We start from the raw sequence: 25335 nt of genomic DNA on the forward strand, positions 1-25335 counted from the left end.
TGTATAGCAAGCTTTTCACAGGCCATGCAACAGTTTTGAAGGTTGTACAATACAACACAGTACCATACAACAATTCTGGCATGTTTTTCGAGGTACTTGAACAGCAAGTTAGAAGGCCATACAGGCCATACACTGTTGAGCACGAAAATCAATGTTGGGCATGGAAAATGAGGAAAGTATAGTGCATTTATCGCTGATTTTTATTGCTGTTGTAAACTCAGAATTTTTCCTGTGAGCTCATTTAATAAATTTCTCCCTCTTGACTGGTTTTACCTTCGGGGTTTTTCCAGGGGCTTTACCCAGAAATCTCATGTGTCAAATATATATATGATAAATGTGTGTCTATTGTTGATTTCCGCTGTGCATTTTCAGATTTGTTAGCTCAGTTTATTTCCGCTCATAAATTTCAAATTTGAATGCTAGCTAGTTTACTTGCATTAATCTGTGTTAAGTAATTTATTGAGGGTTGAAATCAAGATTTGGGTGAAGTAGAAATTTCAACAATCCTCCCATGCCAAGGATTATTTTATGTATTGTTGAGTTAGCACCTCGAAGGCCTCGTTGTATGTGGACCCATATAGCATTTTTCCATGGTAAAGGCTTATTTTGATGGTGTTCTCTCTCTCTTCAGATGATATTTAGCACACTATTTCCTGGTCTTAGATGGAGTGACTTCTCTTGGAGGGAGTAGTGGCAACACCATCCACTTTATATGGTCAACAAGATCTAACTACTCCACTATTATATTATTGTTTGACTTGTCAAGGAGTTAGTTGGGAACTAATAGATTTTATTGTAAGAGAAAGTTAGCTCGCTCTATATTAAGGACCTTTTTCTTCATTTCATAAGTAATTTTGTGCATTGGGAGCTAAAGAAGTGGTGAAATATTGAAACCACTTCTTGATAGAGATCCCTTTACTATCAAAATTATGACTAATGAGGACACGAGGTATAGTTTTCTATTTTGGTGTAAGGTTTAATGGTTTCATTGTTTTGAAAGTATATAGAAAACTTCTTGTTTCAATTTAGTATAAAAGTTGAAGTATATTATTAAGGAGTAAACAAATATGAGAAGATTTTCCCCTCCTCATTGATTTGCTGTTTTACACTTGTTTATTGCCATTCTTCTAATAAACTAGCTGTGGGTTCGGAATAATAATTCAGAAATGACATAGCACTCTTATATTTTATTGATGTGTGGTACCCTCTAGGGCCCTCCAAAATTCATTTCCATACTAAATCAGCAAGTACTCTGGTAATGTAATAAACATTAGTTCCTTTGCGTTGAATTAAGGGTGAATGTATCAAATAGATTTTTCATCATGAGGTGGTCGGAGGTGAAAAAGTGAATGTAACAAATCAAGTCCTTCCATTTGTTTTGTATTTTATGGCTCCATTAGCTCATGATTTATAGGCACAGGTTTCCTTTCATCTCTCTTCATCCCTTGTTCTTGTCCTTCATTTTCCTATTTAGTCATTATCCCATTTCCATTTCCATCCCTTGTCATATACTACAAGTCTACAACAACCATACATTTTGTTAAGGCTTACTCTTATTGTATCTCGCAGGACCCCCAGTCCATAGCCTTAGCAATCTTATTAAGCGATTGCCCCCTTGAGTTGGAGAAGAGCCAACCAAAAGATAGGGTGAGAGCTACTGAGGTGAGAATGGGTAGCCTTCCTAAGTTGCACAAAACTAGCCCCTTGATGCTTGGAACATTACATCATATGGGGTGCTATATTTTGTTGTAACATAAATTATTAATTCATTTTAGCAATTACATGAATTTAGAACTAGACAAGCAATTTCCTCTTATATACATATTTAAAATACTTCAAAACTTTATTGCTAATATGATCACCTAAACAACTCAGAAAATAAGAATACATAGGTAATTCCTATGAACTAGAACCATCAAACTAATGCTTTTTCATATCCAAAAACAAGATCCTTTATAATATTAAGAAAAGAAGGAAGTAGGAGTGAAGTCAGACATACCTGCAAAAGCATGTGTAAGAGATAAATAAAATCAGTGAAACTTCTCAAGATAGTAACAACTATTGCTGCCGTGCCGCTGATTGTTATGCAGACATAGCCATGCTATTTGAAATAACAAGATTAAGAAATATTAGTATACATCTGAAGCTATGCTTCCAAACTTTGTTAATTACAAGCTATTAAGACTTCAATAAAACACCAAATTATCCCTTTCTTGTCAAAATTTAGATGCCCTGAAATATTGACAATCATGCCAGTGCTTTGCACAAAGAGTTTGATTCTTAGAAACTCAGTCACAAGTGAAACAAAAATTGGAGCCAACTATACCATTTAAATGTAGAATGTATGAGGATAGATTCCTAATTTTCCAAGCCAATGGAAGCAATTACAAAGCAAAGCGAATGAAGGATCCAAGAAAAAACTATGATGCAGTCCACATGACCTGAGATCCCTTGGCTAGGGTTCTACATTCCACTTGTTGGGTGTGGTACTTATATTGCAAACCGTTATCTGTTTTGGGTTTGATGCCTTTGATGACTACACCGTGGAAAGTCCTAATACTAAACATGATATCTCAATATTATACAACAAATTTCATATCATTGTTGTCAGGGTCTTGCTGCCTCAAAATCCAGCAGATCTTGTGAGAGGGCTCACAAGACAAGAACTAGACCAAAGGAAAACCATGAGGTGGAGGCCCGCTGTCACCATAGCACTCCACCCCTTTCTCTTAAGTGGACTTTCACCACAAGGGAGGTTCCCCAATATTGGTCACCTAATAGGTATTCTAAGCCTATGCCTCAAAGGTGACAAATGGATGAGCTCAATAAGGGCACTCAACTTAAGGACAAGGCTCAAATCAACAAAAACAAGGAAAAATGTGCACTTCAAGAGGCCTATCAATGGCACTTATGATGTAGGATTTAATCGATAAGAAAGGGTAAAGGCTTACCAAGGTGCATACGACCAAGAAAAGACTTGCTAACGATTGATTTGATCAACAATCAAAGCAACTAGTCTTCAAAAAGCCCTAAGTTGAAGCCTAAGGTTAGGTTAGGGTTTAACTAGGGAAAAAATTACCTAGGGCTTGTGACGTCGGCCTTAAAAGTGGAAAATTAACTATGGAAAGGCTAGATTTTGATGCAATGAGACTTAGTCCATGTGTATAACCTCACCATAGGCCAACACACTCCTCCCAGTTGAATCTGGCTCTATGCCCTAGCCTAACGATTTGCCCTGAAGGGCCAAAAATTGTAGAAGAGGGAGAAATTTAAGTTTAGAAAGGTTTTTGATGATGTGTGATCACCTATGTGGATGCTAGTGCTTGATCATTGGAGTCTAAGCACAACCTACTAATGGAAATATCAAACCCTCGTATCGAGTAAGGACAAGAAAAACTTAGATTTCAAAACCCTAGCTACCACTTTACGAGGGGCTAAAATCATGAAGAGAGCTTTCATGAAGATCTTCAAGGGATTTCATACATTCTCTAGTTAAAACATGCAATACCTTACCAAGCTTCCATAAAAAAACATTCACTTTAACAAGAACATAGAAACCCTAGCAACAACCATTCCATGCAATAACTATCAAAAAATAACCAACAATAAACAATACTTACAAGATGTGCATGAACAAGTCCTTTATTATCCCCAAGTGATGTCTCCACTGTTAGTTTTTGTAGCATCGGATGTGTTCTAGCCACGAAATTTTGTGGAAAGTCTAGAATACATGAGATCTCCAAAATCCAAAAATCGTTTCTGGAAATTCTGCCTAGAAGTGTCTCAATTAGATTATTAACTGATTTTTTTTAAATTTACTAAGTCTAAACTTTGCGAATATTGTTAATTAATCAGTATTAATTGAGATAAGGTGAGAATCATCTAGCAACTCACTCGGATCGATCCAGAAATGATCCTAGCCATTGATTAAGTTTTAATCTTGGTCGTTGGTGCTCCAATAGTGGATTATAAGAGGAAGTTGATGTGGTGATGGAGAATCACCCAATGCAGATACTCAGTTGCCCAGGCAGTTCGATTTTCTCAGTAGCAATAGCTCAGTAGAGAAGATAGAGCCAAAGGGTGAGCAGTAGGTGGAAGAGGAGGGCAGCAGCATTCCGAGAGGAATATTTCCAGTTCTTGGAAGAGGCAAAGGAAGGAAGGCCGAAATTTCCAGAGGGCCAGCGTAAGCTTTGCGCAGTGGGTGACGCAAGGAGCTCAGCATAGAGGCTGGGAAAGCGATTTCAGAGGAAAAAAATAGTTGTGGGGTGAAAGAAAATTCTCACGATATTTTTGTCAGTATTTTCCTCAAATTAGATTGCCAATTGGGCATCTAAATTATTGTACTCAGTATTGTTTCTAAAGATTAATAATAAAACCCTCATCTGTTGCACCGGTTTTCCCAAGTTGGGTTTTTTCGGGGACAATTGTCCAAAATAACTGTGTCAAAATTATTGTGTGCTAGAATTTCTCAGTTTCCAGTATTTTATTTTCCGCAGTATTTTTATGGTGAAAATTGCAGTTGTGATTTTATTCATTGTTTGTCGTAGCAAATAAATTGCATAATTAAATTTTCAGTTAGAAGAATAATTTCCAGTAGCTACAATAGATAAAATTTCACATAGTATCGAAGCTTTCATTGATCAGCCGGAGAGCTCAGAAGCAAAAAGAAGGAATTTTGCTGCTCAGTGTGGGCAGTAGGTCGAAATTCCCGAGGAGCAATGCAGTGTTTTTGCCAAGAGGTCGAATTGCTTGAGGAAGACCGATATTTCTGAGGGGCAGAAAAATTCAATTCTTCCAAAAAAAGTGCTTCCAGAGGCAGAGGGAGCATCTCAAATTTTCTTGTTGAGTAGATGTCTAACTGGACACAGAGGGTTCTTGCAACAGTTTTCTATAGCAGAGTCAGCGTCAGGGTGGAAAATGTTGATTTTTGCAGCATCAAATGTGTTCTAGCCACGAAACTTTGTGGAGAGGATAGAATACATGTACTCTCCAAAACCCATAAATCGTTTGGGAATATTTCGTGCCAAGTTCAAGAACCCCTGTTACTGTTTCTCTGATCATCCTAAGTGCTCCATGGTGTAGATGCCCCATTCTCCTATGCCATAACTCATTCAGCTTCTTCCCACTGCTACTGTCACTGCCTATTAGTGCCATTGGAGAATCAATTTGTAACTGGTACAATTTGTTACTTCGAACTCCAATCTGTCTTACCATTTTCCAGCTTGGGTGTTTGACATACACTTTCTTCTCTACGAAGTGAATATCATACCCCTTATCCTGTAACTGGGTTATTAAAAAAATCAGGTTCATACCCAATCTTGGCACATGCAACACATCTGTAGCGCTGGTGCTTGCTTCTGACTCCCTCTGAAAATCTATGGAACCTCTCTCTACTGGAGTACATTTTGTTTTGTTTCCCATAGTAATATGGAAGTCTATCTGCTCCTCTTTGTAGCTAGAGAAATATTCTTTGACCCCTGTCATGTGAGCTGATGCTCCACTATCTATATACCAGATTCCCTGTGAAGCTGATCCTGCTAAGCAAGCAAATTTGTCCCCCAATCTGGAAGACAAATTTGAAGTCTCTTGGATGTTACTTCTGTCAATGGCTATGCTAAAGAATTTATTGTGATATTCCTCTTTTCTGTGAAAATTCAGTGACCTCAAATCCCTACCGCAACAACTGATTAAATTTCACCTACTTGTTAATTTTTGAATCAAGTTATTTATAGTGTTACACAGTGAACATCGAAATAAAATCTACTGCAGCCTTCACAACATAAAATACTACGGAAACAAAATATTGCACAAGAAAGAAATAAACACACACACACATACATCGTTATTTTTTGACATATCTCCCCGAAAAAACCCAATACGGGAAAACCAGTGCAACAACTGAGGCTTTTATTATTAAGCAATAGTTTTCTAAGTACAAATCATTAGATACCCAAATTGGCTATCCGATACAGAGAATAAATTGGCAAAGAGGTAGTGAGAAAATATTTCACACCGTCACTGGAGATACGACACTGATCCGTGCTCTGGATGAGTTGCCCTATGCTATCTCTGTGTAGTCTCTATGTCAGCTCACGCAGTCACTGCGTCACAGCTCAAGGAACTGTGTCACCTCCTTCTGACCTTCTGTCAACTAGAAATTCGACCCTTTGGTCCTTCGGACTCACACCCTGGCTTCTGGCACTGGATCTCAACTGCTCCTCAGCGAAATTGTAGACTCCCTCTGAAGTACTGTGCTGCCTCTCTGGACCTCTCGATGCCTTCTTGTTCTTGCACTCACTGGGACTGGAAAAATCCCCTCCGGTCTACTATCCCTACCCCTCACTGCAAGAAGATTACTCAATCTCTCTTCGGCAACTCAGCGCTGCTACTCTTGAGAATTTGATCTATAGATCTCAATATCTCGATATGTTCACTAGAGCTCCCTAGCCAGATGTCCACTAGAGCTCTCAATGGTGCCGAATATTTCGTCACCTTTATTGATGACCATTCTAGGAAAACCTGGATCTACTTCTTGAATACCAAGGATGAGATTTTCGATCATTTCAAGGAGTTTAAAGCTCCCGTGGAGAATGCGATAAGGAAGATGATCAAGGTGCTTCACTCAGATAATGGTGGAGAATAGATTGATAAGGACTTCACCGATTTCTGTGTGAAGGAAGGCATCAAGAGAGAATGGATAGATCCATATAATCCACAGTAGAATGGTGTAGTGGAGCGGAAAAACAGAACCATTGTTTGAGTTGCAAAGGCTATGTTATATGACCAGGATCTACCCAAATTTCTATGGGCATAATTATGACTATACATTCAGAAAAGGACTCCTCATAGAGAATTAGGGAAGAAAACGCCAAAAGGAGTCTTCATAGGGAAGAAACCAGAAGTAAGCCACTTCAAAAGTTTTGCCAGCATTGCTTATTGCCACATGCCAAATGATAAACGAACCAAACTGGATCAGATTGCAGAGAAGGGGTTCTTCGTTGGGTACAACGAAACCTCAAAGGTATAAAGAATTTACATTCTAGCAATAGGAAGATTGTAGTAAGGCAAGACGTAAAGTTCATGGAGGACCGAACTTTCAGGAGATCTCGTGAGATACCTGCAAGTGATCAGAATCAGTCAGCAAAAGCTCCTTTAGTCCAGTAGCAAGGGTAGCCACAGGGGCAGTCAGTGGGACAGGTAGTAGGACAGTCAAAAGGATCAGTTACTGTGACCAGTACCAGTATTTCCTCAAGTGCAGGAAATTCGGGGAGTTCGCAGCAGATGGAGCAGCAAAGACAGGCTGAAGAGGAGCTGGCAGAACCTCCCACGACTAGTGGTCGAGCCAGAAGAGAGATTCGTCAAACATTGGGAGATGCAAAGGAGTTTATTGGAACTCCTAGGACGAGCAAAAGAGAGCGCGGACATCCTAACATGAACCAAGCATTGGTGGCTCAGGTTGCAGAACCTTCCAGATTTTAGGAGACCGCACAGCACCCATTGTGGGTAAATGCCATGGTAGACGAGTATAGCTCTAGCATGATGAATAATGTTTGGGAGGTAGTGCCAAGGCCAGAAGACAAATCAGTTGTAGGTTCTAGATGGATCTACAAGATCAAATATGCAGCAAATGGTAGTGTGGAAAAGTACAAGGCTAGGTTCGTGGCAAAGGGGTATGCACAAAAAGAAGGGATAGATTATGAGGAGACCTTCGCCCCAGTTGCCAGATACACTTCTATCCGGTCAATTATATCTCTAGCAGCTCAGATGGGATGGCAGATTCACCAGATGGACATCAAGACAACCTTCTTGAACGAGGTGATAGAGGAAGAAGTGTACATAGAACAGCCAGAGGGCTTTGAGACTCATGAGAGGCACACTCATGTGTGCAGATTGAAGAAATATCTATACGGACTCAAGCAGGCTCCCAGGGCATGGTATGGTAGGATTGACAACTACTTGTAGCAGATGGGATTCATCAAGAGTGATGCAAATCCCAACCTTTACTATTTGATGGTAGAGGGTGAGCCACTCATTCTAGTTTTGTATGTGGATGATCTCTTTTTGACAGGATCATCAAGGCTCATAGAGGATTGCAAGAGGAACCTGGTAACAAAATTTGACATGAAGGATTTGGGGTTGATGCACTATTTCCTAGGATTGGAAGTGTGGCTAATGGATTCGTTGCACTCCTCTTACACCATCTTATGCGCATTAAAGACTCGTCATAGCACTCCTCTTACACACATTAAAGTCTCGTCATAAAATATTCCTCTTACACACTCTTCAATGCATAAGTTACACTCTCTCCTTCAAGGCATGTGTACTCCTCTTTATGGCATGAGTTACAAAGGCAAGCATACCTCTTTTATGGTATAACTTACAAAGGCAATCACACCTCTGTAATGGCATGAGTTACAAAGGCATGTGTTCCTCCCTAAATAGCATATGTAACTCCCCCTCAAGGCATTCGAATTACTCCTCTTCTTCATGGCTCAAACTCCTTGCTCCTCCTATATATATGTGCCTCTCAACTTCACTCTTACTCACTTGTGCATTATGAAAGGAAACTTCGAACTTGTGAAAGAGAGAGTTGGAGAGACTAACGAAGGATAGAGAGAGTGAGAGAGAGACTTGGAGTGTAAGAGCAGAACTTGGTGAGCTAAAGTGATTCAGTGTTTGCATCTGTTGCAGCTATCAAATATCTTCTTCAGATTTGGGTGAACTTCTTCATTATTTCATTGTATTATGTTTCTCTATTGAACAATTGATTTCTAATAGAAGAAAAATTTGGTTGGGCTTTCCCCATGTGAGTTTTGCCCTGGTCATTGGACCTAAATTTCTATATATCTTATTGTTCTTGGCTGTCATTTATTTTGCATATGGTTTAGATGGTGTATGTTCTATCTAAAATTGCTTAACTGAATTTGCAGCTAGAAGAAGTTTTGTTTTAAGTAATAGTTTCAGCATAGAACCTCTAGTTTTCAACAAGTTTCCCTCTCCAAGGCCTGCTAGATTTTGAGGCAACAGTAAGCATACAAGTTTAGAAAAAAAACATCAAAATGACCAAACGGGTTGACTTTTGTGGAGAAAAATGTCAATACAAAGTTCAAACCTACTTCTTTGTCACTGAAGGGGATGTGTTGGGTATTATTCTGGAGCCAACCTGTTTTCCATTTCTGTTTGCACCAACCTATACATGAGCAACTGTGCTTGGGCCAACTTGTGTTGATGTGTGAAACACTATTTAAGTGTCCTCCAATGCACCATTCTGAGATTTGACATCAGATCATCTGAGGTGGTGTTCTGTGCTTTAGTTTCAAGGGTGAGTGACAAGCATGCTACATTTCCCACACTGACTTGCCAAGTAAAGTTTGAGTTCAACCATATTCGCATAAATACTGATTTTGTGATTCCTAGTTTCTAGCCACTCCGAAATATACTTCGCCTTCCCGTTCATGATCAGCATAACAGTCAAATTTTGGAAAGTTTGTTGTTGGCAACTTTTGCCCATCATCACAGGCATACTTTCAGCCTCTATGCAAGTGGAAATACTTCAGAAAGGCTAATCCAAATCTGTTTTCAAGCAGTGAAACAACAATGAAAGGGCACTTTACAATTCATCATCAATGAGTTAGCTGTGGGAAAAAATCGATAATATCCTTAACATTTCAGTGGTCTGTCAGTGTAGTAATAACATTATAACAACGATGAAGGAATTTCACATGAATGCCAGACAGAGTTGACTGAAGGCTCACCCACAAATATTCCTATGATGAGATCTGTTGTTAGAGGCTGAGAAAGTTGATGTAATTGACAAAAAAATTCTCTCTAAAATCAAATGAAAAGGATGGCAAAATATGACCCTTACCACTGTTCTACGGGACATTTACCCAACTCAATCTTCTTAGAATGTTTAATAATCCTACCAAACAGGAAGCTTAAAAAGAGTTGTCGCTGCTAGTTTTGCCTAATAGGAAAGCGAGTTTGATGTTTAGGGTGTAATCAACAATTTTGTTAATTCTATCAAGACTTAAATGCATGATTGCCCTAAAAGGACGAATTGGCTGCTATATCCAATCATAGCATGCAAAGGGGATTGAAAGAAAATAGTTGTTGCCAAAACAGCTAGGCAAGGAACCCAACTCAACTCATTCATCATAATTAGCATTTTCTGGGTTTGTAAAAACATTTCCTTCGTTTAATTTACATAGTTTTTTCTTGCATAAGAAGTATTCTTTGGAACCTTTCTCTTCAATGGAAATTCGCTAGACTCAGCCATATTTAGCAACTTTTATCTTGAGGATAAATTCCCCTGTCAAATATGCATGCAAATTCCATTCACATGAAAGATATGTCGCCTGTGTGGTGGTGATCATTCCTGAGCAATAAGATAAACAATGAATCAATATTTCAGGAAACATTACACAATATATCAGAGATCAGCATTTTTTGAGAACTTAACTCTTAACAGAGATTGGAAAACTCAGATTTCAAAGTAAGAGTTTCCAAACAATAGTTTGCTGCATTGCTGGAATTAATAACAGTCACCAGAAACAGTGCCCAAATCAGTAGATGAGATGCTTTGGATGGCAACGACCATCAGTGCAATTAGAAAAAAACTAGTTATATGCTACAAAAGGTCATCCAAAAGCAAAAAACAAACCACAATTGGCAGGCATGCAGAGACTCTGAGTACATTTTCTTTCTTCATTCAACATCAGAAGTGGATAAGTTTTCAAACAGTGCGTATAACCTATGTGAGAAGGTGGCAATCACATGGCTTGTATGGATAAAATACAAATACACCTGAGTGGAAATACTGTAGACTAATGAATCGACAAAATTGTTAAAACAAAGGGAGTCAAAAGGGATCATGGATTTGCATCTACAAATAATTTGAAGTCATATATATGCGTAGTCAAATCCATAGACTATTGTGCATGGAGATGGACGTTAGACTTGCACAAATTAAGGGTTCAACAGTATACGTTCATGGACGCATGGAATAGAGTATGAGGACCCCTAATTGAGACCACATGGGCAATAAATTTCGATAAAATCTATTCTTGCAAATCTGGGAAGTTGCAAGGTATATACATAATATTTATGAAATTAGTTACATGCATAAAATCTGCAAGTGTCTACAAATGGGAAAGCAAAACAATCCACTCAAACAGTAGAAGGCCAACAATTTACACACCAAAGTTGTCCAAGTAATTAGAGAATCAGAGATAATGAAAGGAAACCCAAATGCAGTGAACTAAAGATCATCGTTAGAAGAAGGTAATCCAATACAAAGCAGACAAACGATGAACTATAAGTATTATTGCTCACCTTTATACAAACCCAAGGCTAGTTGCAAGATTGAAGCCAAGTTAACAGAAATAAACAGCATAAAACCCAGAAGGCTAAAGTATGTACGAGTCATATTCAGTTAATCTACAGTTTTTGAAAATTGAACAGGATGAAAATTACCTGTCTCACCGAGAATAAGAAGAAGAAAAGAGGGTCCACAAAGATAGCAAAAAGGCAAGATATTACAAAGAACCGATTCCACCGCTGAACCACTTTAGTGTGGGGATTCATTACAGGTGGAAATCGATACTTTCTCCATCCAACAAGTTTCACATGCATAATTTTGGCTCCACTGAAAAATGCATTCTTCTGATCCAAAGATATAATATAATAGTTAGTATAATAGCAAGGATAGCTAAATTTTAAATTTTAACTCTGCTGATTAAAGAAAATTTTCTGTTAATTATGTAAAAGTATCTCTGGTAATAAGAGAAAATATAATGTGAATTTACGTATTTCATCAAACATGGGCTGCTGACAATTAAAATGTATCCCTCAATTAAAATAAAAAGGTGAAAATCTTACAGACGGTGGGATAGATACCGATGCACCAGCGGAAGTGAAGTAGCTAGGACAAATCGTACAGTACGGATTGTCACATATGCCAAGAGGTCCAGACATTAATAAATGTCCATGCTTTGATAATGGATTCTCCTGCTCCGGAACATCCACACGTGCTTCTCGGCATCCATTTTCTACAGGTCTGTCCATCATATTGAGCCGTCTTGACTTTGAACATTTAATAAAATGCTTATAATATAGTTCAGTCACTGATGAGATTGAAATGTCAGTAATCATCAGTACCAGATATCAGAGATCCTGCACATCTTGTTTCAATTATGCCATAATTTAAGAGACCAAATAGCAAAAATTTTATGTATATCAAAAACAACAGAAGTGCAGTGAAATTAAAAGTACAGTGCTGCAAATGAAAATAAAAAACAAGCAAAAGGAAAAGATAACCTAATGTATAAAGTCTAAGCTCTAATGACTCAAAGTCAAACTAGAACATAATGCTATAGCAAAGAGTACAAATAAATGAGCCTCAAGGTTCCAAATGTCTTTTGCTTGAAGACAAAGAGGGGAGTCTGTCCACTATGCAACTCTCCTACCATCCAAGTCCAAAGTAAACGAGCCTTGGGGTACCAAATGTGCATCCCCAAAAGAAGAAGAGGGGAGGCTGTCATTCTCTGAAGCAACACTCATACCATCAGATGCCAAAGCAAAGAAACTCTAGATAGAAGACTATATGGATAGACTGGAACTAGTCCAAGGACTGTCTCTTTGTCTAGAGGAGATGCCCCACAGCTCGAAATTGGAGGAAGTCCACTGTCTTGACTACATGCTTATCTAACAGGTGCTATCTCAAGATAGGGAGATAGGGAGCATCCCTGCTCCACCCCATCAATGCTCCTAATGAGATAAATTAGTTTGTGAGTTGTGTGATGGCAACCAAGGATGGCCTCATAGAGACATGATTGTAGTGAGGAGAATCACTAAGATACCAATATCCCTAATCCTTTAAAAGAGGGCCTCCCTCACAATAGAGTCAAAATCCTTTTGAAACTCTACAAAGAAACAAGAGATTTCAGAAGAGCAATGCCTCACCTCCTCAATAATGCTCAAAGGGTGAAGATATTCCCCAAAGTTTGATACCTCGATTTGAAACCCACTTATCCTCTATCCTGAAGTTCTCTCCACTCCGACTCCTTAAATAATATCAAGTGAAGGGTGGTGGCATAGATCTTCAAGAAAGTGTGTCCACTATAATCGTCCTGTAGTTGCTCAATTAAGTATTGTTGAGACATATACCTTGAGCAAGAACTTTTAGCACAAGTTCACTGTGAACATGTAGGAAGTGGTTCAAGATTTATTTTTGGTGACCACCTTGGACAGGTGACCACTAATTCTATCTTGTAATTTCACTTGAAAAAATAAATATGAAAGTCTTATGTTTTTAAAGTCAACTAGTCTTAGGAATCTAAATGAAATGTTCTAGAAATTAAAGAATATTTTTGTACCAAACGATTTTTTCCCGATTATTTCCCGATAATTACGATTTTTTCCGATTTTTTCCTCGCGCCAATATTATCCCGATAACGATTAATGCAACATACTGCAGCTCACACGTGCGAGGTCAACGCTGGTCAAAATGATGATCTGCTACAGAAATTTGTTTCTTGAGAAATTTGGCTCCTTCCAGAGATTTCTTCTCTCTCCTTTCCACGTGTGAACAGAAGAATAGATGCTTATGAGATTATCCGAATTGGTCTTCAAGTGATGAGGTCAAATGGCACTATGTAGTGTTTTGGGGTGCCCCAAAAAGGTGTGTCTCCGTCGCCGGGCCAAGTTGAATAGTTGGAACCAATTTGACTTTTGGAAGCAAAATAAATTCAAATTTTTATTTTAAATTCCCTCCTTTTTATTTTTCTTTAAGGGCTGACTTGAATTCAATTTTGAATTTTTTCTTATTATTTTGTGGGCTAATGTAGTTGGGGAATACCTTCCACAGCTACCCAAAATTCAACACATACATCTTCAGATCTAGTCATACTATGAAAATTCGGAAAACCGAATCCTATTGCAGCAACTGGAAATAATTCTCCTAATTGTTAAATTAATTTTAACAATTTATTTATTGTTTTCTACAGCAAATACTGAATCAATCACACTGCAACACATAAAATGAGACAGTTATTTTTGGACCAATGTCCCCGAAATAACCCAACTTGAGAAAACCAGTGCAGCAGTTGAGGGTTTTAATATTATGCAGCAGTGAAATAATCTGAGTATGTCAAAACTGGCAATCCTACAGAGAAAAACTGGCAAGAAAAATCTAGTGAGGAATTTCCTCACTCCACAGGCAAATATGCGCTCTGACCTCAGCTCAAGTTGAGCCGTCCAAACTGGCTTTGCGCAGCTACTATGTCACCCTAGCGCAATCACTTCTGTACTCAACTCGAACCGGCTTCTCCTCAATTCATCTAGTCTACTGTTGTTTGGGAAAGTGTCTCTCCTGGCCTCCAGAACCTCTACCCAGCGTCTGGCACTGAAACTCATATTTCCCCAGCAGTTTTGAAAATGCCTCTAGAGGCTACTGCGTTGCTTTGCGTCAGCCTCACTGTGGCTCACTTGCCTCTCTGCAAATGCACTCACAGGAATTGAATCCTTCCTCTGGCATCACTGAACCTGCCCCTCTCTCACTGCTTCAATTTCTCTAACTCTTTCTCCGGAAAATGAATGCTACTACTCAGAAAATCGATCTGCTCATGAAATAAAACTGCTCAAGTGATTTCTCCAAGCCCCATCGACTTCTTCTTATAATCCTCTGTTGAGACTTCAACGGCCAAGATTAGATCTTAATCGATGGCTAGGATTAACTTGAAGTCGATCCATGTGAGTTTCTAGAACATTCACATCATAACTTAATTAATTTTGATTAATTAATCATATTCCCTAAGTTTAGACTTAGGAAATATTTAAAAACTGACTAATAATTTAATTAAGTCATTTCTAGGCGAGATTTCCATAAATGATTTCTAAGTTTTGGAAATCTCATGTATTCTAGCCTCTCCACAAAATTTCAAGGCTATAACACCTCCGATGCTACAAAAACTAACACATACACCTTCATATTTGGCCATACAGTCTATTGCTAAAGAGTGCTTCAGTGATTGGGAGGGAGAAAGAGTGATTTGTTGTCTAAGAAAGGCAGAAATAGAGTAAGTTGTACTATTGTAGCTATGTTGCTATACCCTCTTTCCACAAGTCATACACTGTTTGTAGTGATTTTAACAATTGTACAACTGCTGCTTTAAGTAGGCTATAGAGGTCACCTTGTAATAACAAATCAAAGGAATTAAAAGCTTAATCGAAGGAGAAATCCATATGTATGTGTTTTTTTCCTTCAACTGTTCATTTTTCAGCAATTGTGTGATTGATGCAAAGCTCAGAAATTTAGTTTTCTATTGTTAAATAAATTCTATTTTGAGTTCTTTAATGAGAGAACATTAGGACAACAATTACCTAGGCTTGAAAAATTCACATAGTATTAGAGGAGACTCTTGATTGAGATTCTTGAAGGTCTACAAAGGTAAATCAACTATAGAAAAGAAGGGACCAACATTTAGAGGGCTTGAATATTTCCTTTCTAAGCGAAACCCCCATGATGTTGTTCTACACTCCGAGACCTTTCCAATGATGCAACAATCATGTCAATCGAAGTTCATATGCAAAATTTATCCCTCCTGCAAGTTGACCACCGTGGTACGAGTGAATGCCAAGACAGCCCTCATTACTCACACATGTGGAGCTAGCCACGTGAGGACTTTCAAGAAGATTCTAGAACGTACAAAACTTTATCACATCGAGGGTTGACGAAGTCAAACACTTAACCCTACATGGCTATCAGGCTATGTTAAATACTAGGCCACTAGGAGGACAAGGGGTTTCGTTCTTTTGCATTGTACTTATTCCATAGTTGAGAAAAATATTTGAGAGTGGTATTTTCAAAGCATACCAGAGGAGGAGGATCCTATAACAACTATTAAGGCCACAATGTCAAAGGTCAACTCCACAGTGTTGGATTTTAAGCACAAGCACAAGATCTAAGTATAAAAAAATACTAGACTAGCTACTACAAAAACAAGAAAGAAGAGAGAGTAAAATTGCTAAAAAAATTGACTAAGTAACCAAAAAGACAATTCAAATTACTTATAAACTTTGATCTGATATTATTGTTGAACATGAATACAATAAATAGCCTCTCCAAGAGAGAAAATCAAATCGAACTAGGTTGGGGTTTCCTTATGCATGCACTCAGTTAACTAGTTAGCATTGCTAGAATAGCTAGTAAGTCAAAAATGTAGTGTAGACCCTATATTAGAAAGATATTTGTGATAGGATTAACTAAAAGCAAGTGGAGTTAAAATTGAGGTAATAATCCTCATATGCAATAACTACCCAAAAAATGAGATTGAAAGACAACCAATAAGGTAGGTAGGTGAGTGGATGTTGATACTTGTAGCTCAGGCATGTAATTTTGCACAAACTCAAGTGTCTAGGCATGTAGAAGTTGCCCAGAGTCTTTTTAGGATACTTGTTCAAGTATTAAGTAAGTTGCTTTTGTAACTTAGCCTAAGTCTAACTTAGGAAAAGCACATAATTAGTTATGGTGGCTATTGAGCTAAAGAAACTTAGGAAAAGTAAAGTATTTACTTTAGTGATTATGTTTTACCGTTGATCTCAAATGAGGCAAGATCTAATCCCAACCATAAATTACTTTGGAGATTAGGGTTAGAAATTTAAGTCAATGAGAAGTTATAAAAGCAAGGCTAAGGAGAAGAGAAAGATACACCACAGCGTGAGCACAAGACTTGAGAGGACATCTCAATGATTGGTTGGAGGATTTTTACTCAAGTGTGCCAGGTCCAAGGAAGGTGTTGTGGTGCAGCATAGGAGATCCAGATCAACCAAGCAGATCAAGGAGAGATATAGGGCTTGATCAGCTAGATCAAATCCAAGGTATGTTGTATTTGTAAATTCCTTAGTTGGGCCATTATCCCAAGACGGGAGTCCAAGTAGGTTCAAGTTATTGATTTAATGAAAAACTATTGATTGGATAGAATTTGTGTGTGTCCGATGTGTGATTGAGATTGGTTAATACTTTGCTTTCGTTGAACATTTCATTAAGAACCTAGTTGTGCTTTTATTCCATAGATCTATGACAAAAGTACAAGGAATTAATTGTCAGACACTAGGTTCATAATTTAATAGTGCAGAAAGTGATTAAGTAGGTTGTCTCTAGAAATAAGAGAGGAAATTCATATTGGATCTTAAGGATAAGGAAATGCACAATAATAAAGAAGAAATAGCCATGTTATAGCCCAAACAATGCCCAATCACTGCCACTTGTCATCCTAAGTGTCACAGAGGGTGTGCAGCACTTACAAATTTTCGTCGTAAGGCACATAACTACTTACTCCCGAACTACGCCTCTAGCCTATGTGTCTCTTAGCGAAGCCACTATCAACTTGCAGAATAAGTTTTCTAGCAACTTCAACACAATAGCCCTTCATTTATCTTTCAACACTTAGTCTATTTTTCAATTTACTTCATTCACATAAATGAACATAAAGAAAAGACAACAATGAGAATAACCCTTGTTCTTTTATTAAACTTCAATATACAACTTACAGTGCTTTACAACAGGTGTTGTTGGATCGAACCCCTGAGGTTCGCTACCACAATGCCCTTACAAAATTCTTCACAAAGACTTATGCACAACCAAGGGCTCGCAACTCAACCAAAAACCAGACCCAAAACAAAGCTATGCATAACTGTTGACAAAGTTGTCACTCACAAAGCCCAACCAAACAGAAACCATAAGTCCTATGCACGTTTTGGCTCACTAGGCGAGCCTAAGCTTGCCTTCGTTGTTTCCTTGGTTCACTTCCTTATCTGCCTTGCTCGCTTCTTGTCTTCCTTAGACTTGTCTTCTTGCGTCAACCGAAGTGCCTTTGCCTTCAATTATATGTGACCACCCTTTGCCAAGAGGTGTGTCTCTTCCTGGAGCCGACTTGTCCAATTGTTAAGTCGACTTGTGTTTTTTGTAAAGTGACCATCCAACATCTTCTTGGTGGGCGTGGTCGACCTGTCATGCGGGCACCCTTGCACGACACCCCTTCGTGTGTCGGCTTGTGCACGCCTCACCCAAGTCATTTACTTCCATCGAACATTATCACACGAATGCCCTTCGTGTTTGCTTCGTTCGCATGACACACCCACAACGCTCGTTGAATGGGCATGTCGCCCAGCGAACCAAGATATGCGCAGGGCTTCTGGTTTCTAGGTTGTTGGGCTTCGTGGGTGTCGACTATATCAAGAGTTGCGCACATCTTTGTGCTAGGTCTAGATTTTGGTTGAGGTGCGAGCCCTTGGCTACGCATAAGACTTTGTGAAGAATTTTGTAAGGGCATTGTGATAGCGAACCTTAGGGGTTCAATCCAACAATGCTTGTTGTAAACTATTGGAAGTTGTATATTGAAGTTTGAAGTTTAAAAGAACACGGGGAATATGTTGTTGGGAGTTTCCCCTCCTGCATAATAAAAGAACTTGCACTTGTCTATATTGTCGTTGCACATTGAAATTATTGTTGAGTTGTTATTGTTGGCTTTTGTTTATGTTCATTGATGTGAATGAAGTAAACTGAAAAATAGACTGTGTTGAAAGATAAATAAGGGCTATTGTGTTGAAGTTGCTAGAAAACTTATTTTGCAAGTTGATGGTGGCTTCGCTAAGAGACACATGTTAGTTTTTGGTAGCATCGGAAGTGCTCTAGCCTTGAAAATTGGTGTAGAGGCTAAGGCACATGAGTGCTAAAGAACCCAGAAACCGTTTGGTGAAATTCCACCCGGATTGTATTTTATTAAAATAATTAATATTTTTATTGGAGATCTTAAGTCTAAACTTAGGAAAATTAAAATATTAATGGGAATTAATCAAAATATGGGTGAGAATGATCTAGAAGGCGGATCAAGTCATGTTTTAATCTTAGTCGTTGATTAGAGACTTAATCTCGGTCGTTGAAGACTCAAGAGGAAAAGTATAAAATGGAGGCTTGGGGTTCATTTGGACACATACACAGAGGGAGAGAATTCATCTAGAGTTCGATTTCTGGGGCTAGGAAGCTGAGAAATTCGAACTAAGAGATCATTCAGCAGCAGAGGGGCAGTGAGAATCCAGAAGAAGGACTTTTCAGAGAATACTGACAGAAAGGCGGAGAGAGCTTGCAGAGAGGCAGTGCAGTAGCCGGAAGAGCTGACGTAGAAAAGCTACCTATCACGCAAAATCTAGAACTGTCGAAACAACCGAAACTGTCGGGAACTACTAAAACTATCGGAACAACTAGGAAAGATGATGCAGAGGCAACGCAGTAGCCAGGAGAGAAAAGTTGCTCGTCACGCAGCATCTGGAACTGCCGGAACTGCCAAAACAGCCGAGAGAGCTAACGCAGAGGGCAAAGAAGGTGACCCAGGGCTGACGCAGAGCCAACACGAAAATAGTCGGGGCAAACCAGTCTTGTGCCGGATCAGCGGAAAATCTGCCAAGTGAAGTGAGGTAAAAACTCACTTAGATTTTCCGCCAGTATTTTCTCTGTAAAGGATTGCTAGATAAGCATCCTAGAGTTGTATTCAGGTATTTCTCTTGCATAATAATAAACCCTCAGAACTGCTGCACCAATTTTCTCGCATTGGGTTTTTCCGGGGACTATTGTGTCCAAAAATAAGTGTGTCCTATGTATCTTGTTCTTTGCTCTGTTTTCAGTGTCATGAGATCAAATATTTAATTAGTGTACGCTGCAGAAGTAATTTTCTTCAGTATTCAAAAGAATAACTTGATGAATGTAATTTAAAATCAAGTAGGTGAAGTAGATTCAGATTTGTTGCAGTAGGGGTTCCTTTAGAGTGTAGGAATTTTCACAACACATAGGCTAGAGGCGTAGTCCGGGACTAAAGTAGTTGTGTGCCTTATGACGAAAACTAGTCGGTGTTGCATGCCCTCAGTGGTCTAGGTGGTGTGATCATTGTAGGGTTGTTACTGTACTAAAAATAGACAACACTAAAAATAGGTTATGATACCAAATGATAGGGAAGGTCTAGTAGTGAATGAAAAAGTGGCCATATCAACCCCTAATGATATATGAAAGAGGGTCAAACGATGGCCTAAGTGAGGTTCTGATGAGATTGTGATGAAATCTTGAGTGCAATGTACCTATTGTCCCCCCGAAACGCAACCAAAGAGTATGTTAGTGAATGAGTTCCACAATTTTCAGCCATGTCAGTTACTCATGTACAAGGGCTATGTAAAATAATCAATGAGTCCCGACACTTTGCAACCATGTCAGGTACTCAAGAAACAACTTATGCATGACACAATATGACAAAAGTGAGGTAAAGAGGGAAAATCCATTTGGAAAAAACCCCCCCTCAAAGTATAATGCATATTGTCAACTATGAAATAGATATAAAAAGGGATGTTGCTGCTGATCAACCCCATCATGAATCTATCTTCAAATCTATCCTAGACCATCATATGCGAATCCTTTTGCTATTGCTTGAACTTTGTATTTGTTAATAGTACCAGCGAGAGCTTATGGAGTACCAAAAAACTGAAAACTAGTTCTTTGTGACTTGGCAATTTCTCCCACTAGCTCACTAGCTACTGTAGAATTTCCACAAAATTTTGATCTCCTAGTATGAACAATTTGAAAATGAATTTTCTTTTCACATAGACACGGAATTTCTCTACCAAATAGCAGTGGAATAGAACATAAATAATTTCACAAATTCACACAACATAACACAACAATTTCTAAGGAACCTAATAGGGAAAACCCTCGCTTGAGAATATTATTGAAGAAAAAATAGGCTACATATCTCTTACAAATAACCCTCCTTCAATAGAGAATACAATCTGATCTCTCAACTTGAAACAACTCTGCAAGAATATCGATATGCTTGCCTCAACCAACCAACACTAAACCCTAAAATCCTTGTGCATTCCTTAGGAAATAGGCCCCTATTTCCTAGCGCACTTGACCTCCTAAAAAATAGGAAATTCCTCCTATTTTTGTGTGCACTTCCCAAGGGAAATTCTCCTCCAACAATTCGTACAAGAAAAATTTCTTGGCTCGTTCCTCTCACAAGCTCTCTTGCTCACACACTCGTGCTCGAGAATAATGAATACAAAGTGTGCCTTCCATCTCCTGATAAGCACTTTGATTTGGCTATTGTTAGTGAGTTCCTAAATTAGGAAGTTGAACTAGAGCTTTTCTAGTTAACAAAAGTCAACACACTTAGTTAACTGGATACTCCTAAAATTTAGGAGGCTAACTCCACTTAACCATTCAATTCCCAATTTAACTCACACTAGAGGACAAATAACTCGTCATCCACAAACTCGCACTAGTCAAACTGCTTCTTGAACTTGTCCTCATCACTGGAACTCGTACATGACTAAGAAGATCTCCAAATCAATTCCTTGAATTAAGGCACAAATCAAGGAATCCATTCCTACGCTACTTTTCAACACTCACTCTTAGCAAGGAAGGGATTATATACAACTCCCAACTTATTTTTGTGATGAACAAAACTACTTCTTGCCAATGCCTTGGTCAAGATGTCTGTTGTCTGCTCCCCTGTTGGAATGTACGGTAGCTTGACTATCCCCTTCTGCACACAATCTCTAAGATGGTGATACCAAATCTCGATATGCTTTGAGCGATCATGAAACACTGGATTCTCAAAGAGTTTAATGCAACTCTGATTATCACAATGTATCATGGTAGGCTCCATCCTCTGTCTAAAAAGTCCCACAAGTAACTTCCTCATCCAAATAGCCTCGCAAGTTGCCTAACTAGTAGCCATGTACTCGGCCTCTGCTGAACTAAGTGCAATTGATATTTGCTTCCTGCTATACAAAGAAACTGCAGCTGACCCAATGTTGAAGATGCCACCTGAAGTACTCTTCTATCTGTGGAGCTCCCTGCCCAATCTGCATCTGTGAAGCCCTCAAGCCTCACTCCATCAACCTATTTGTACCACAATCCATAGTCTGTTGTGCCTCTGAGATATCTCAACACATGCTTTGTAGCAACCCAATGCACTCTAGTCAGTTCCACCATGAACTGACTCAACTGGTTGACTGCAAAACAAATATCAGGTCGTGTGTTGACCAAGTACATCAATGACCCAATGAGTTGCTTGTATACTGTAGGATCCACTCACTCTCCTCTGTCAGCATCCACCTTCCTCCAGTTTGTGACTAGAGGTGTGGCCATGGGCCTGCAATCCTGCATATGAAATCTCTAGAGAATCTTTGTTGTGTACTTGCCTTGTCCCACGAAGATCTCACCATCACCCTACCAAACCTCCAAGCCAAGGAAATAGTGCATAAGCCCCATATCTTTCATCTCAAACTCCCTTGCAAGGTCCTCCTTGCAATCCTGGATCAAGCTCTCATCTCTAGTCAGTATAAGGTCATCAACATAGAGAACTAGAATGAGCAGAATCCCTCCAACCATGATGTAGTACAGGTTGGCATCCGCCTCACTCTTAATGAAGCCCAATCCTCGAAGGTAGTTGTCAATTTGAGTGTACCATGCTCTCAAAGCCTGCCTGAGCCCATAAATAACTCTCTTCAACTTGCACACATGTGTGTCTCTGTTGAACTGCTCGAACCCGTCTAACTTCTTTATATAGATCTCCTTCTCAACCACTCCATTGAGGAATGCTATCTTCATGTCCATCTAGTGGATCTTGCACCCCATGTATGTTGCAAGTGCCAGAATAGTCCTGATGGATGAATATTGTGCTATTGGGGAAAAGTCTACTCATAGTGTATGCCCTCAATATGTGAGAAGCCCTTAGCCATAAACCTGGCCTTGAACTTCTCCACGCTCCCATCTGCTCCATGTTTTAGCTTTTCCACCCATTTGGATCCAACCATTGATTTTCCCTCAGGTCATGGAACAACCTCCCAGACATAATTCTTCATGACAGAGGAATACTCCTCCACCATGGCATCCTACCAAAACTGCTGAGAAGTTGCCTCCTTATAAGATGAAGGCTCAATGTCCACCAACTCTATCATCAGTGCCATATAACCTATGTACCTCTGTGGATGTTTAATCTACCTAAACATGGTGCTATAAGCATCGATCTGCACCTAAGCCTTCTGTCTCAACCTATCGGCTTACTCATCCTTCTTCCTCCTTGTGGTGGGTGGCTCTGGTTGATCTGTCTGCTCTCGACCTGGCTTGTCCTCCTCATCCTGCTGCAAATCCTACTGCGCTACCCTCTTACCATTAAACTATGCTTGTGGTTGAATCTAAAAAGTTGGTTGTGACTCTTGTTTGGGAGCAAGTAGTTCCTCCTTAGGTACTGCAATCTGCTCACGCTCTAAGGAAACTCTCAAAGTCTGATCCTCCTGGAATCTTACATCTCACCTGGGAACTATCTTCCTGATTCCTGGAAGATACCCCCTATATGCCTGAGATGTATCACTATACCCCACAAAGATACCCTTCTCTATTGTGGCATCCAATTTCTTCCTATTATCTTTGGACACATGACAGTAGACTTTTGGGCCAAAGATTCGAAAGTGTGAAACATCGGGCTTCTTACCTGTGAAAGCCTCCTCTGGTGTGACTCATCCAAGTGCCCTGTGAGGACTCCTATTCTGCAAAAACACTGTAGTGTTGCATGCCTCTTCCCACAAGAACCTAGGCAAATCCTGGTCATGCAACAAATCCCTAGCTACTCCAACAATACTCTTGTTCTTCCTGTCAGCCACCCCATTTTGCTGAGGGTTATGAGGTGTTGTCAACACTCTCCTAATACCTTCTTTTGCACAAAACTCCTTGAAGGCATTGGAGATATATTCTCCACCATTGTCACTTCTCATTGCGTTGATTTTTTTCCTAGTCTACTTCTCTACCAGGGCCTTAATCTCCATGAACTTGTATAAGACCTCATCTTTATTTTTCATAAAATAAATCCAAGTTTTCTGAGAAAAATCATCAATGAAAGTAACATAATACATGTGTCTCATCAGTGATGGAGAAGAAAAGGGCCCGAACACATCTGAATGCTCCAACTCCAAAATACCTTTGGCTCTGTTGTCCTAACCATGGAAGGAAGACTTGGCATACTTGCCAAGCGTGCACCCCTTGCACACTTCACTCTTGTCATGGCTGCCTGCTGGTAATCCTGTGGTAATTTGCTGAAGGATCTTCAACGCCCCATTATGCAAGTGTCCCATGCGCCTATGCCAAAATTCACCAACATTTGCACCACTTGCCTTGTTGCTCAAGGTTGCATCTGACTCTACCTGCAACTTGGAGAGATTCTTCACCCTCACATCTATCTTCTTCATTGCTCCTGAAGCTAGATGCTTGAGGTAAGCCTTACCTCTGTTGAAGATGACATCATACCCTTTGTCCTCAAGGACAACTACTAAAACCAAGTTCTTCTTCAACCTTGGATCATGGAGAACATCTTTGAGATGAAGAGAATTACCTGACTTCCTCTCAAAGTTGACAGTACCAACTCCCTTGGTAGCATACTTGCCATTATCTCCAAGCTCGATATTCACCTACATGTCCTTCTCATCCAATTGGCTGAAATACTTTTGATTTCTAGTCATATGGAAAGAGACTCCTGAATCAATATACGACGTACTGCTCCCTACTGAGCTTGCCATGCAAGCTATCAATGAGAAATCCTTCTCAAACTGAGAGGCAAACTCATCTACCTCAGTTGATGCAGCTACATGCTCCTTATTCGAGCCCTTTTTCTTCTGGTTAGGACACTTAGAAGCATAGTGTCCAAAAAAATGGCAATGGAAGCATTTGATCTTACTTAGATCTGTCTTCTTCTTGTCACCCTTTTGATTGTTCTCGCTCTTCCCTTTGCCTTTCTTGCCTTTGACTTTACTTGCAAGAGCAAGATTCTCTTGCTCCTCAACCTTGGAACCCTTACCACTGTGCTAGAAGTCTCAACTAGTTTGAACTTAGCTCCTCCTAAGTAAAGTCCCGAGTAAACCACTTGTCACTTGGTCAATTTTTACGGAGGAAATGATAGCACATTATGAGGATACAAAGAGAAACACCTTCTTTAAGATAAATCTCAAACAAAAGGGTTCAATGGCAGAGAAAATTGAGGACTTCCAAAATTTGAATATCAAAGTAACTAATATTCCATAGAAGCATATGATTGATGTCTTCATAGGGACTTTAAAGGATAACATCCAACATGAGGTTCGTCTTTGGGAACCTGATTCATTGGAGAAGGCATTCAGGGTGGCAAGAAAAGTTGAAAGCAAAATTATGGCAACAAGGAAGTCTACCACTCACAACTATAAAGATGGAAGTGTTGTTGCTCCTAGCCTTCCACAACCTACACAGTTGACACCACAACA

At 39.3% G+C, this 25335-nt stretch overlaps 1 pseudogene across 1 annotated transcript in view; it reads right to left on the reverse strand.

Moving 5' to 3' along the window:
* The window catches only part of LOC149144958 (putative cyclic nucleotide-gated ion channel 20, chloroplastic), a 410537-nt pseudogene that overhangs the window by 379503 nt on the left and 5699 nt on the right, over positions 1-25335 (reverse strand). The window contains exons 2-4 of the transcript XR_016264145.1: positions 11881-12174; positions 11476-11664; positions 2000-2101 (exon numbers count right to left, since the gene is read on the reverse strand). The product of XR_016264145.1 is annotated as a putative cyclic nucleotide-gated ion channel 20, chloroplastic (transcript). The remainder of the gene's footprint in view (positions 1-1999; positions 2102-11475; positions 11665-11880; positions 12175-25335) is intronic.

The sequence above is a fragment of the Pinus tabuliformis genome, chromosome X (genome assembly GCF_031772625.1).
Source record: "Pinus tabuliformis cultivar Carrire ecotype Pingquan chromosome X, CPIR1, whole genome shotgun sequence".
Lineage (NCBI taxonomy): Eukaryota > Viridiplantae > Streptophyta > Pinopsida > Pinales > Pinaceae > Pinus > Pinus tabuliformis.